A 13,397-nucleotide genomic window follows, 5' to 3' on the forward strand; every position below is an offset into this window, starting at 1 on the left:
TGCTTCAAGATTCTTGAGCACACAAAATAATGCATTTTAACTGGGTTCTTCTGAACTCTTTTCCCCTCCATCTACACTCTCACTTGAACTCCCTAAGACTCATTATTGAATGCAAGGCACTGTGATTTTGGCCACATCAGTACTAAATTCTGACCAGTGAGAGAGATGCCACAGGCAATGCTTTTGATTTTAAAGAGACCCATAGTAAACTGAAAATTAGAGTCTGTTACCCCAAATAACCCAAGATCTGCCTGTCACAGTCTGTCAGAAAGATGTCAGTCCACCAGTAGTCAACTCAAATGCTTTCAGGGGCCAGGCAGTTCTGAAAAGTGTGTAGAAAAGCCTGGTGTAATCCAGTAGGCAGTGGGGGAGTGTGCAGCCAATGAGGAGATGCAAGTCCACTATAAAGGCATTCAAGTTTGATTTTTAAAACATACTATACCAGCCAAAACAGCTGAACTGAATTCAAGTTCCCAAGTCAAGCATTTCAATGTTATTCCTTCTCTTCAAGAAGTGAGAATTGGTAATACAAGGCCAGCCTGATTGGCTAAGGTCAACAGCACACAAAGTTATAATCTAAACACTGATCAGTCCCATCAAGCTGGTGTCAAGAGGACAAGAGGATGGGGATTAGAAAGGGCAAAGGAGAAGAGAAGGGCTGTCAGGGCTAGGAGCAGTAGGACAAGTAGAGTACATGATTAGCAGAGAGAATCCCTAGGAGCCCTGTGGCCACCTGCCTTTTTGTATCACTTTTTTGTTCACTTCTGCTCTCCAAAACAAGACTGCCTCCCTACTATGCCTTAACGCCCTGGGAGATTCAAATGTACTGCGTATGTGTACAGTTCCTAATGTGAAAGAAACCTTAGTGTGGAACAGGGAGAGCGGCACAGAGCTGGAGATCAGGAGGCTCAACCACTAACCCATTCTGTAAGTCATGTCACATTTGGAGGATTGTTTCCTTATCAGCGAAAGGAGATGCATAGATGGTGATACTAGGGATACTTTCAAAGATGACTTCAATAAATCATTAGTGCAAAGAATCCCATTTTGAAGTTTTTAAGGATGAACATATAAAGTCTATTACAGTGAGAATATATATTATGAGAAACCACAGATTGAGTTCCAAATGTTATCATGTAGTTTCTTACATTTTATAGTTTACCTTTGATTCTTCAGATAATTTTCACGATGTAATTTAGTTTTCAAAGAGAAAGACAAACATGCCTTATTATACCCATTCATAGGATACTAAACGCCCAGGGGTATGAGGAGGCTCCTTGGAGGGAGAGCAAGAACGCAGGTTCTCAATTTCAATATTGTCTCCACTCTGCTTTTTTTTTTTTATTAATCTTTGTTATATTTGTATTTCTACCGTATTTTATATTCCAAACGCCAGAATAAGTATGTGACATAGAATCGGTGCTCAATACGTGTGTATTGAATTAAAGAGTAACCTTTTAATAGCTTTTTAAAATGGCATATAGTGATTTGGAATACATAATAAGTTAAAGATACTCTTAAAGATAAAGTTGTTAGTCCTGTAATTTGGCTGGACAAATTTTCACATTACGTTCTAGCAGATGTTTGCTAACGTCATGGAGCTAAACAATAGTTCTTACATTCTAGTCCATTATTTGAGTCCAGAATGCAGTGGCCCCTGTCCATGGTGGCATGTGAAATCAGGATGATGTGATGAATTTTTGAGAAAGATATATGTATTTAATTTAAAATTCTGACTTTTAATCTTAAATTCTTCTCATTTCTGCTGTTGAAAACATTTCATTTTATGAAATGATGATTTCAGATGATGGTTTTGTTTGCTTTTTATCATCCTTGCTTGGTATGTGACAGAGACTTGAGGTCACACTTTTCCATTGCAGTGAACAATTGCTAAAGAGTTTGGCATATGACTCTATATAAGTTCAACAACATGAAAACTTTAAAATGCTCCAGGAATCAGATCTTGGGTCATATTTGCTTGCATCTTTGTAAGATGAAAAGTAAGAAAATACCAGCACTCTCAATGAGATAAAGGCTCTAGACCAAGTATTAAATGGCTGTTGACATAAAAATATTTATAAATAAGAAAGAGAAAGACAACCATGTATTATGTATCTTTTGATAGAATGACAGAACACTACCTATGAAACGTTCTTGCCAAAAGGAACAACAACAACAAAAAAACAAAACATGAAAATGATCAGCCTTAGGATCGATTCTCAATTTACAGAAATCCAAGAGACAAACATGTAAAATAAAACCACATGGATGCCATCATGAAAATCCTGATGGTGATAACTAGTAGAAAAAAGTCAGACCTTTATAGATCCTAAGTAGACAAATAAACCATTATATATATATCCATAAATATTTAAATGAATTTTTATACATATGTACATTGTAAAACAATGAAAGAAATTTAAAATTCACTAAATATTTGATGATATTAAAGGGTTAATGTTTAAAATACCCTAGTAATAATTAGGTTATTTTATTTAAAGTGTCCACAGCTTTAATATATGTTTTTATGTAATGTTTTAAAATACCCTAGTAATACTTCAGTTAAGTGTCCATAGCCATATATACACACACACACACACACACATATATATATATATCGAGATGCTTATGGATGAAACTATATGTTTGGGATTTGCTTCACAGTTATTTAGGGTAGGGGAAATGGGTGGAGGTATAGAAAAACTGGCTATTAGTTCATAATGGTCGAAGCTGTGTGGTACTATACGGTGGTTCATTATACAGGCTTTACTTTAAGATATGCTTGAAATTTTCCATAATAAAATATTTTTTTTAATGCAGTAACTACAATCTATTATATCACCAGCTCTGATAAAATACTTTCTTGCACTTGTACAAGTCTCACGGGAGCCTAGCATAAGTCAGGGAGAAGCCTGAGTATGGTTTGGAGGTAAGGCTTGCAGACAGCAGAAGAGTGCCAGCCTAAGAACAGAAGGGAATACTGTAATGGCTTGTATAAGACACAGAGGTGGCTCTCCAGACCACAGTCTCCTGCACATGCTGGTGGCAGGTCCCCAGGCAGAAGCTGATCCTGGGAATGCTGGGGCTGAGAAGAACTGGGCTCTTGTGTGAGGGAGATGCCAACCAGTAACTTCCACATTGTGATAAAAAACAAACAAACAAAAACTTTTATGTATCTTTTGAAATGTTTCTTCATCCTTTGTTTAATAAACTCTATTATGGCTCAGATCTAGTATGGGAATCTCATTGCCCAACAGAATCATAGTAGGGGAATAGTGCTAGAAACACTTAGCAAAAATAAAGAAGTGACAACTCCCAATAGTTCTTCAATTATTTATTCTCTTTAATTTATGGATTTATAAATCCTAAAGCCTGGCAGCCTCCACTCTGAAATGTACTCCTGCTGTTTAAGTCCACTTAAAATCAGAATTTCATTTACCTTGTGTTATATTCTACAACATTCTGAAAATATTTCCAACATGATGCTAAGGATTTCACTATCTCCAAAGGCAGGATTCTGTATTTTAAATTGGTCATGGACACAATCCAAGTTCCTATCTTCCTTATTTTCCTTTGGCTTGCCTTTGTGCTTCTCACTGGACTCATTGACATCGTGGTGACTCTGAACATGGTTTTATATATTGTGATTTTGAGAACTCTGGCAGCAAACACTAAGTTTCAGTCTTGAGGCAGCTCCCAATCAATAATGCAGCTTGAAATGCCAGTGAATATTTCAACACCAGTACAAGGCTACTGCACACAGTAGGTACTTAATGATTGATTTCAACTACCTGTTCTTTAACTACAGCTCTTATGTTATGATATCAGAAACTCTTTGGTGAAATAAAATGTCCTATATTTCAAATCACAATATTTTCTCCTTTAAAAAAAAATTTTGGCATGATAGTCTTCCTAAGGGGGGGAGGAGGGGAAGAGAATAGTAGAATAGAATCATGAGACATTAGAAAAAAATTAATTGGAGTAAAAAAATGAAAAATATACCATTAATAGATCAGTGTTATGAGACTGCAAACCAAAATTGAGTGATATGATTATATTTACTAGAATTTTGAAACCTGCTTGAATCAACTAAATAGGTAACATTTATGGGCTGGTGCTGGCCTCTGCTTTCTCCATTCTTGAATTGTTTACAACTTAGCTCAGGCAACAAGAGTCAATTGCCTTCCTGGGGGCTCAAAAAACAATAAAGTCTATCATTAACTATTAAATGTTGGGCTATTTAGATTGATTTACGATTACTGAAAGTGACTAGGACATGAGTAAAGGTGGCATAGCTCCTTGGTGAGCTAATTGCACTAAATTTCCCAAGACTCTCTCAGGAAAGGAAGCTCTCCTCCATGACTTCTGAGAGCATAATGGATTTGGGGAAGTAAAAGCTAAAAAGACTGGGCAAAGTCTTCTATCCTTGACTTAAGTGTCTTACAAACCGGTTATCTTGGGGGAAAGAAGGAAGCTTAGCAGCCTTAGTTAAGTTGTATGCTGCTGACTACAAGAGCTTTAAGGGTTCAAAAAAGAAATGATCAGTACTCCTGGCTGGGAATCAGTGAACACATCATGGAGAGGTAAGATATCCATCTTGTAATGCTTTTCTGATTGCCTGATTAGAACAATTTTCTGGATGATCAAAGACTATGATATTTTTCACTCTTCTGGAGGCACACTGGGTAAATAGATAAAGCAAACAATCATATCATTAGCAGTTTTAGAAAGACAATAAACTAGCAGGGAGAGCTGATGCTGATTCTCCTAAGAAAGTAACTTGCTCCTTAAACCAAATCTGTATGATTGGCATCCATTCCTGAACACTTTAATCATCACCTTAGCTGACCAAAAACAGGTAGAGATATTCCAGGGACACTGATGGCAGAGATAAAATTGACAAAATCAAGAATGTGTGGAGCCCTCACAAAAATACATTGTGATTACTTAAAATGCAAGATGTTTTCAATCAAACACATGTAGCAAAAAACACCGCACAGCTAGAAGTTCCTGATGAACAGAACATTGTAGCTATCAAATTTGTCTGTTTTTTTTTCTTGCTGTTGATCTATTTTATTTTGCTTTCTATTTTTTTTTATTTTTAAAACAATTTTATTGGAGTATAGTTGATTTAAAATGTGTTAGACAAGAATAAAATACCTAGGAATAAACCTAACTAAGGAGACAAAAGACCTGTATGCAGAAAACTATAAGACATTGATGAAAGAAATTAAAGATGATACAAATGGATGGAAAGATATACTGTTTTCTTGGATTGGAAAAATCAACATTGTGAAAATGACTATATGACCCAAAGCAATCTACAGATTCAATGCAATCCCTATCAAACTATCAATGGCATTTTTCACAGAACTAGAACAAAAAATTTCACAATTTGTATGGAAACACAGAAGACCCCGAATAGTCAAAACAATCTTGAAAAAGAAACATGGAGCTGGAGGAATCAGGCTCCCGAACTTCAGAATATACTACAAAGCTACAGTAATCAAGACAGTATGGTACTGGCACAGAAACAGAAACATAGATCAATGGAACAGGATAGAAAACCCAGAGATAAACCCACGCACATATGGTCACCTTATCTTTGATAAAGGAAGCAAGAGTATACAAGGGAGAAAAGACAGCCTCTTCAATAGGTGGTGCTGGGAAAACTGGACAGCTACATGTAAAAGAATGAAATTAGAACACTTCCTAACACCATATACAAAAATAAACTCAAAATAGATTAAAGACCTAAATGTAAGGCCAGACATTATAAAACTCTTAGAGGAAAACATAGGCAGAACACTCTATGACATAAATCACAGCAAGATCCTTTTTGACCCACTTCCTAGAGAAATGGAAATAAAAAGAAAAATAAACAAATGGGACCTAATGAAACTTAAAAGCTTTTGCACAGCAAAAGAAACCATAAAAAAGACAAAAAGACAACCCTCAGAATGGGAGAAAATATTTGCAAACAAAACAACTGACAAAGGATTAATTTCAAAAAATATATAAGCAGCTCATGCAGCTCAATATCAAAAAAAAAAAACAAAAAAAAAACAACCCAGCAAAGTGTACAGCAAAGTGAATCAGCCATACATATACATATACCCACTCTTTTAAAATTCTTTTCCCATATAGGTCATTACGGAGTATTGAGAAGAGTTCCCTTTGCTACACAGTAGGTCCTTGTTGGTTATCTATTTTATATATAGTAGTGTATATATGTTAATCTCAAACTCCTAATTTATCTCCCCACCTCCAGCTTTCCCCTTGGTAACTGTAAGTTTGTTTTCTATGACTGTGAGTCTGTTTCTGTTTTGTAAGTAAGTTCATTTGTATCATTTTTAGATTCCACATATAATTGATATTTTATGATATCTGTCTTTAAGAAAAATTTGGTTTTGTGTGGACATCACATACAGAAAGTAGCTCTGTCTCAGTAATGCCATAGTATTGTTTGAACACTTACAAGAAAAGACAAAAATACCTGGAAGGTTGCTCCTTAATTAGACATTAAAAAGCTCAGCTAATATAGTATTTAGGCATTTAATTCTAAAGTGATATGAGGTGCACCAGAAAGACAAGAACGTTTTCTTCTTTTCTGGTCCTGGAAATCAAATTACAGTTTTAAATATTTGCAGTTCTGTTCAGTTCCAGACACCAGCACATATTCAGTGCATTCAACCCCCAAACACTTTATCATTTCACTAATTTTTACAGCTTCAGGTATCATATGGGTGTTTTAAGAAGAGCACACTATTGAAATAAAGCAGAATAGCAATTCAGAGATTTATAGAGCACTTGCTTCTCATGTTAATATTTCATTATCATCATAAATTTGAGGATAAAATGAACTTATTTACTATTAAAAGGGAATTTATGGAATTTTCAATCACCACAGTCACAAGGTCATATGAAACCATAAGGACAAGAGACGATGCCATGAATTCCAGGCAAATGTTATTCTCTATGATGATCATAGCAATGAAGAGAGCTATGGTCTCAATCTGAAGATTTATTCAGTTACCTGAACTGATACAATTAGGACACAAAATGGTGTTAATATATACATGCCTGTCTGATACAGAATTTCGAGGTTTCTACAAAACATACCTCCTATATTACAGATGGAGAATTTTTTAATTCAGTAAGAGACAAAGCAGTACACTTCCCTGAATTCTTTGAGAGGCAAGACAGAAGCAGCCGACGTTATGCCAAAGGGATTCAACCTTAAGAAGACAATGAACTTTCACAGAGATGGACATAGGAGTAGATTTAGTGACCACCTTCACAGCTTGATTGGAGCAGAGCCCGAAAGGTCTGGCTGCCCCCAAAAATGTTTGCAAAGTGTCTCTCTTTCACTCTGAGATATTATGAAATCCTTTTAAAATGTAGCTGCTTATGGTGATAATAAAATGAGCTAATGTTTGTAAAAAAAAAAAAAGAAAATGTAGCTGCCTCAGACCGAGATGAGTTTATCAACCTGATTACCAGTAACTGAGGTTCTGAAGGACTGAAGAGGCTTAGACAACAGGAATAATTTGATCAGGGAAGGATGGCTTAGGAGAGGTTGGCAGCTGGGGCAGCATGAAGATGCAGAAGGAGAGGAAAAAATGAGAAACACTTTTTCTTGCTTTTGTTTTAAAGGACCTCACTGAAGCATCTGACATTCTTGATTATTCTATATGTTTTAATGTTTAAAAATCATATGATGGTCAAGAGGCTGGGCTCTGGAGGCAAGCAGCCTGGAGTTTACATCTTGCCAGCTAAGAAAGGTGCTTTGCCTCTGTGAGCCTCAATTTTTTCAATGATAACACAAACTGGTACTCACAGATATAGAGAACAAACTAGTGGTTACCAGTGGGGAGAGGGAAGAGGAAGAGGAGCAAGATAGGGGTAGGGGAGTAAGAGGTACAGATTATTAGGTATAAAATAAGCTACAAGGATATATTGTATAACACGGGAAATATAGCCAGTATTTTATAATAACTATAAATGAAGTATAACTTTTGAAAATTGTGAATCACTATATTGTACACCTGTAACATACATAATAATGTACAGTAACTATATTTCAATTAAAAATGCTTCTGTTTTGTAAATAAGTTAATTTGTATCATTTTTTAAGATTCTGCATATAAGCAGTATCATATATTTGTCTTTCTCTGTCTGACTTACTTCACTTAGTATGAGAAACAGACTCACGGACTTAGAGAATGAGTTTATGGTTACCGGGGGGAATAGTGTGGAGGGATAGATTGGGAGTTTGGGATTAACATGTACACACTGCTATATTTAAAATAGATAACCAACAAGGACCTACTGTAAAAAAAAAAAAAAATGCCTGTAAAAACAAACAAACATACTGGTGATAAGGTTGAAATGAAAATCGCTACAGTTCTTAACCCAGTACCCAGCAAGGATTTGAGAGATATTATTTTCATACTGTGCATTTTACTTAAAGGTCACTATAAAATAAATACTTTAATAATAGCAATCACTGATGCATTCAGCCATTCAAATATTGAGTACCTTAGATGTACCATATAGTGAAGATACAGAGGAGATCAAGTTAAGCATGATTTATATTCCTTAGAGAAGCTTATATTTAAATTAGACAAGTAAATGCATTTTTATATTCCACATCATGAAGATTACTACAAAGGAAATAAAATGGAGGCAGTGACAAAGAATAAAGGGAGGTCAACTTTATGTGTGATTATTGCCTCCTTCAGTTACAATTTTTATAAAGTTACAATCTCAGTATGTACCCTTTTGTTACTGCTTAATCTCTTATATTGCAAAATTTCCAGTGTCTATATACTTGTAGTCAATTTTTTATAATAGAATAAAATTACCAAATGTTTTTGCTTTATTATTTGGCAAGTCAATTCCATGTTGCCATACATTTAAAGGACTCTCCAATGTTTGCTGTTACTAAAAACAGAGTAACATACATCTTTAGGCATCCAGTTTTCACTTCTGTCAGAAGTGGACTTTCTGGGTTAGGGAAAATGTTACGGTGCTTGTTTACATATGGCCATGTGCTTGCTGAAAGGTCCCCAGCAAGTCATGATTTATTAACTCTCCAGTGTCACCAGCATTAGCTCTACACTCCTGGACACTGTTTCTCCTTGCCTTCTCGGCCACCTCCTCATCTGAATGCCTTTCCAGCCTTCATTCTACAAACCACAAGTATAAATCAGGATTGCTGAAAAAGTCACTTCATTTTCCCAGCTAGACTGTGAATTCTTGCAAGACAGAGGCTTTCACTACACCTAGTACATAGCTGGGATCACTGGTACTCAATTCTAATTTTTTGAATTTACTAAATCCCACAAATTGCCTTTATGCAGTATAAAGTAGAACACCATTCAACTTGTCATAAACTAGTCATACAAACTAGGAGGGTCCCAAGTTCTACAATCTGGAGTTGCAAGCAAGTATATGTTCTCCATGCCATCCTTTCCACAGTTTATCATCAAATCAGCTTTCAGAAGCTAAGACCAAATGAAACCTATACAACATCTTGCCACATGGTGCTGGGGAACAGTTTCTTCCTAGTTCCACCAGTCTTCGTACACTTGCTGGTACTTATACACCTGTGAGGACACAAATCTGCATTCTTAGGGCTCCTCAGGGATGCTGAACAGCCTGTGCTCTCAGGTACACACACACCACTAGCCAATAACTGTTTGCATGCCTCTGCCCAAATTAAAGTGATCAGTCTGCCCTGGTGACTCTAATGAAGGTAATCGCCAGTTCACATTCATGAACAAATTAATGTGCCTGCTTTGTAACTGAATCACTCAGCATAAATCTATACCCTTCATATATAAAAACCTCAGTGGCTTAAAATAATGCAATAAAGCATCACCTAATGCCTTCTTGATGCCTGTTCATCAATAATGTGGTTGTGTGAAAAGGATAGGAGGGACTTAGCATGTGTTATCTAAAATCATGCAATGAATGTAATACCCTTTTCATTACTATAGACCCTCTGGGATTTTGTTTTCTCCAACCATTCACTGAGGAATTAAGTTATTACTCTCCACTACTATTTGGTCTCTCAGAGTCTCATGTAAGTAAATAAAATCTTAACTTATTTCCATATAAAACATGTTGACCTTCATATATGTGAGATGAATCCCCCGGTGCCTATGAATGGAGCCAGAGCTTCAGGTTCTGGCTCTAGCAGTGAAGAAGGGATGCACTGAAACACCCAGTGCTTGACTTTTAGCAGGAGCCAGGGAAGGTTTGAAGAAGATCCAGATAATAAATGAGTACAGCCACTCTCTGTAGCCTGGTCTTAGACATTTCAAGATGACAGGTGGAGGGGTGGAGTCAAGGCCATAACCACAGTGAGGAGGAAGGACTCTAAGCATCCTAACCAATACTGAACCTGTGACTTCAGCCCTCTTTGCACAGAATTCCAACTTGATGAGGGAAATAGAAATCCCTACTTCCTCCACTTTATACTCCAGGGTTTGTTTTTTTTGGGGGGAGGTGCCTCCATCAATTAAATGCTTAGCAATCAGCCAAGGTTTAGTTCAAGGTCCACAAGTCCATGAAGACGTCCCATTCATAATGACCAATAAAAATAGATCTCCCTTCCAAACCTTTTCAGGCTTACTCCCTGCCCTACTGGTGGCTACTTACTGCAAACTGTTGTTTAATTCATTGCTTGTGGTATGTGCAGATGGATGGATGGATACGTACAGAATTAAATATGCAGATACACATAGATATTGTACATCTTCAATTAAATTTCAACCTCCTTGAGAATAATGGCTGTGTTTTATTCATCCTCGTGGCCCCTCTGGTTCCCTGTACAAGATTTCACACACAGGGCAGCCTCCCTATCCTGAATGTTTTCTTATCTCCTGCCTCCACCTGCACTTACCTCTATTGAGTCCTATACCCTCTTATCACTGTTAACCCAGCAAAGGATGCTAATTGATCACAGTATTCACTAAAGTAGTATTTTTCTCTTCCTAGGAAAATATTCTCTAATATATCCCTCCTAACATAACACCTTAACCCAATTGAGATATTCCCAAGTCCTGAAGAACTTGAAGGAAAAATGTACAGTGTAGAAACTTCAAGCTCCCCAGGTAAGTTGTTAGGGAAATATTTAAGGATAGGGAGTTTTCTGTAAGCTCTGTCATCTTCATCTAAAATTTCTTCTGTCTTTTCTTCCTCTGACCACCTGTTTTTGTAAATAAAGTCTTATTGTAACACATCTTTGCCTATTCACTTATATATTGTCTATGACTGCTTTTGCACTATGAGGGGAGAGTTGAGTATTTATGATAGAGACCACAGGACCCACATGCCAAGAATATTTACTATCTAGCCCTTTACGAAAAAAAGATTGCAAAGTCCTAGTTTAGGTGAAAACCTGGGCAGAAAAAAAAGTCAGTTTTATTAGACCTGTCAAATATGCCAAAGCAACTTCATAGCAGGAAATGGGAAAGCTATCATACTGTGGTATTTATGGCACAAGTGCCATCAACAAAATTAAGTAGGTCAGGAAGGGGCACATATTCGTAGCCTATAAAACCACGTGCCCCTCCCAGGTCTATTTAACAGTGTTAAGTTCTGAGACAAAAAATAATAATAAAATAAAAGTAAAAGGAGAACAGGAAGTTGGAAAGAGAGAGGAACAGACACCCAGAATGACTTCTAGGATGTTCTCCACTACCCATGCTAAGTTTGCTGATGAATAGAGTCAAAAGAAGCAAATATGAGTCAGTAATGCCATGTGGCTTACCTCCCAGTATAGCCCCATCAATCACCCCTTCCTGAAGCTAGAGGATCACTCTCCACTCTCTGGGCTTCTTTGAACTAACCGAGATGATCAATTTTGCAGTCTCTCATCTACACTTATATTCTCTTTGAACATCCACTTCATCTTTCACTACTCCTTCTCCACTTAACCCCTTGCAAGTCTTCACCCTGGGCTTCACCAGTCTGCACAGGTAGCCCAGTCAAAAGCCTAGGGTATATCTAACGGAAGGTACTGGTCCTCCCAGGGGCTCCTTGGCAGAAACCTGTGCTTGGTCAATGCAATGGGCGTTGTCTGGAGGAGAAACCCCAGAAACCGGTTTCACAACTTCAGAGGGCTCCCAGGTAGACTAGAGTAATGTGTATGGGGGTGGGGGAGATGACCTGACTCTGACCCTAGGCTACACAAGGAAAAAGACTGAAGAAATGACCTTCAAACCAGCCCCATACCCTTATCAGCTCCTTCCCAGCCCTCAAGCATCTACAAAAATTCTTCTTCCTCCCATTTTCATTGCCTTCCGGAATCTTTCTAGGCTCAGTCCCTCAAATCTGCTTTCCCCATTTTACCCATCCTCCATTACTTACCAGCTCTTCCTTTCTTCAGTTCAGATCTGTTCTTGCATTCTTCCCTACATTCTCTCGTGAAGCTTCAATTCTCCCCCTAGTGTCCAAGTCCCAGCTTGTTTGGGTGCAGACCAGAGCTCCCCTTTTCCAAGGCTTTCCCCACCCATTTCTTGCCCAAACCGGGTGGTAATCCAGGTCCCTCAGTCATCACAGAGGAGAAGACAGAGAGCTCTCAATGTCAGCTCTACCTCGTGCTCATTCAACAATGTAAACAAAGCCATCCATGTGTAGCAGCACGCTCTGATAATCTCCAAACCCCTCTCCCCCTTCCATGTGTTTATGCTCATCCTTGTTCTACTTTCTTTACCTGCCTTCATACTCTGGTTCCTGATACCTGCTTCCAGTTCTCCTTTGTATAATAACACCTGTGAAAATTTTTTCCTGGCTATCCAACATCATCAACCCAGTGGATACACTCTCCTTCAAAAGTGAAAGCATCATAACTGCAGCTATGAGAGCATTTTCTTACCTCTGTCCTGTGTGACACACACACAACCAAAGCCTCTTGATTTCATTGACAACCAAAGCTTTTACAAGTCTCCCCAAGGTGGACAGTCCCTTGTGGAGTGCCCTGCATCCCCTTCCTTCTATGGGCCACAAGCCCCACCAATACTTGCAAACATACCAGTATTTTGCTCAGCTTTGAAATCGAACACATTTCTATGATGCCCAGAGAACAGGGCAGAGCCGTGCCAGAGGGTAAGCAGTAGAGTTATTTCATGTGATCTGGGGACCATCTCTGAAAGGGCCCTGCCACATGGAGTCCCGTGTCTTCCAAGGTGACCTTCAAGAAGCCACCTCCACCTTGTTGGGCAACAGATGCTGCCATCACAGTCCAGCACGATGGCCAGGCTTGGACCCCAGATGCATCCTGGTTTCATCTGCACACCCTCAGGAGACCATAGCCACATCTAGATGGAAGGAGCAGTTGTGCTTGCAAAAGCGCATGTCAGTTCCCAGCCAAGGTCATGCTCATA

General features: G+C 38.0%; 1 protein-coding gene across 4 annotated transcripts in view; it reads right to left on the reverse strand.

The window, feature by feature from the left end:
* Positions 1 to 13,397, reverse strand: part of CTNNA2 (catenin alpha 2) — a 1,204,911-nt gene that overhangs the window by 99,952 nt on the left and 1,091,562 nt on the right. The gene's annotated exons all lie outside the window — the stretch shown is intronic.

This window comes from Balaenoptera acutorostrata, chromosome 12 (genome assembly GCF_949987535.1).
Source record: "Balaenoptera acutorostrata chromosome 12, mBalAcu1.1, whole genome shotgun sequence".
Lineage (NCBI taxonomy): Eukaryota > Metazoa > Chordata > Mammalia > Artiodactyla > Balaenopteridae > Balaenoptera > Balaenoptera acutorostrata.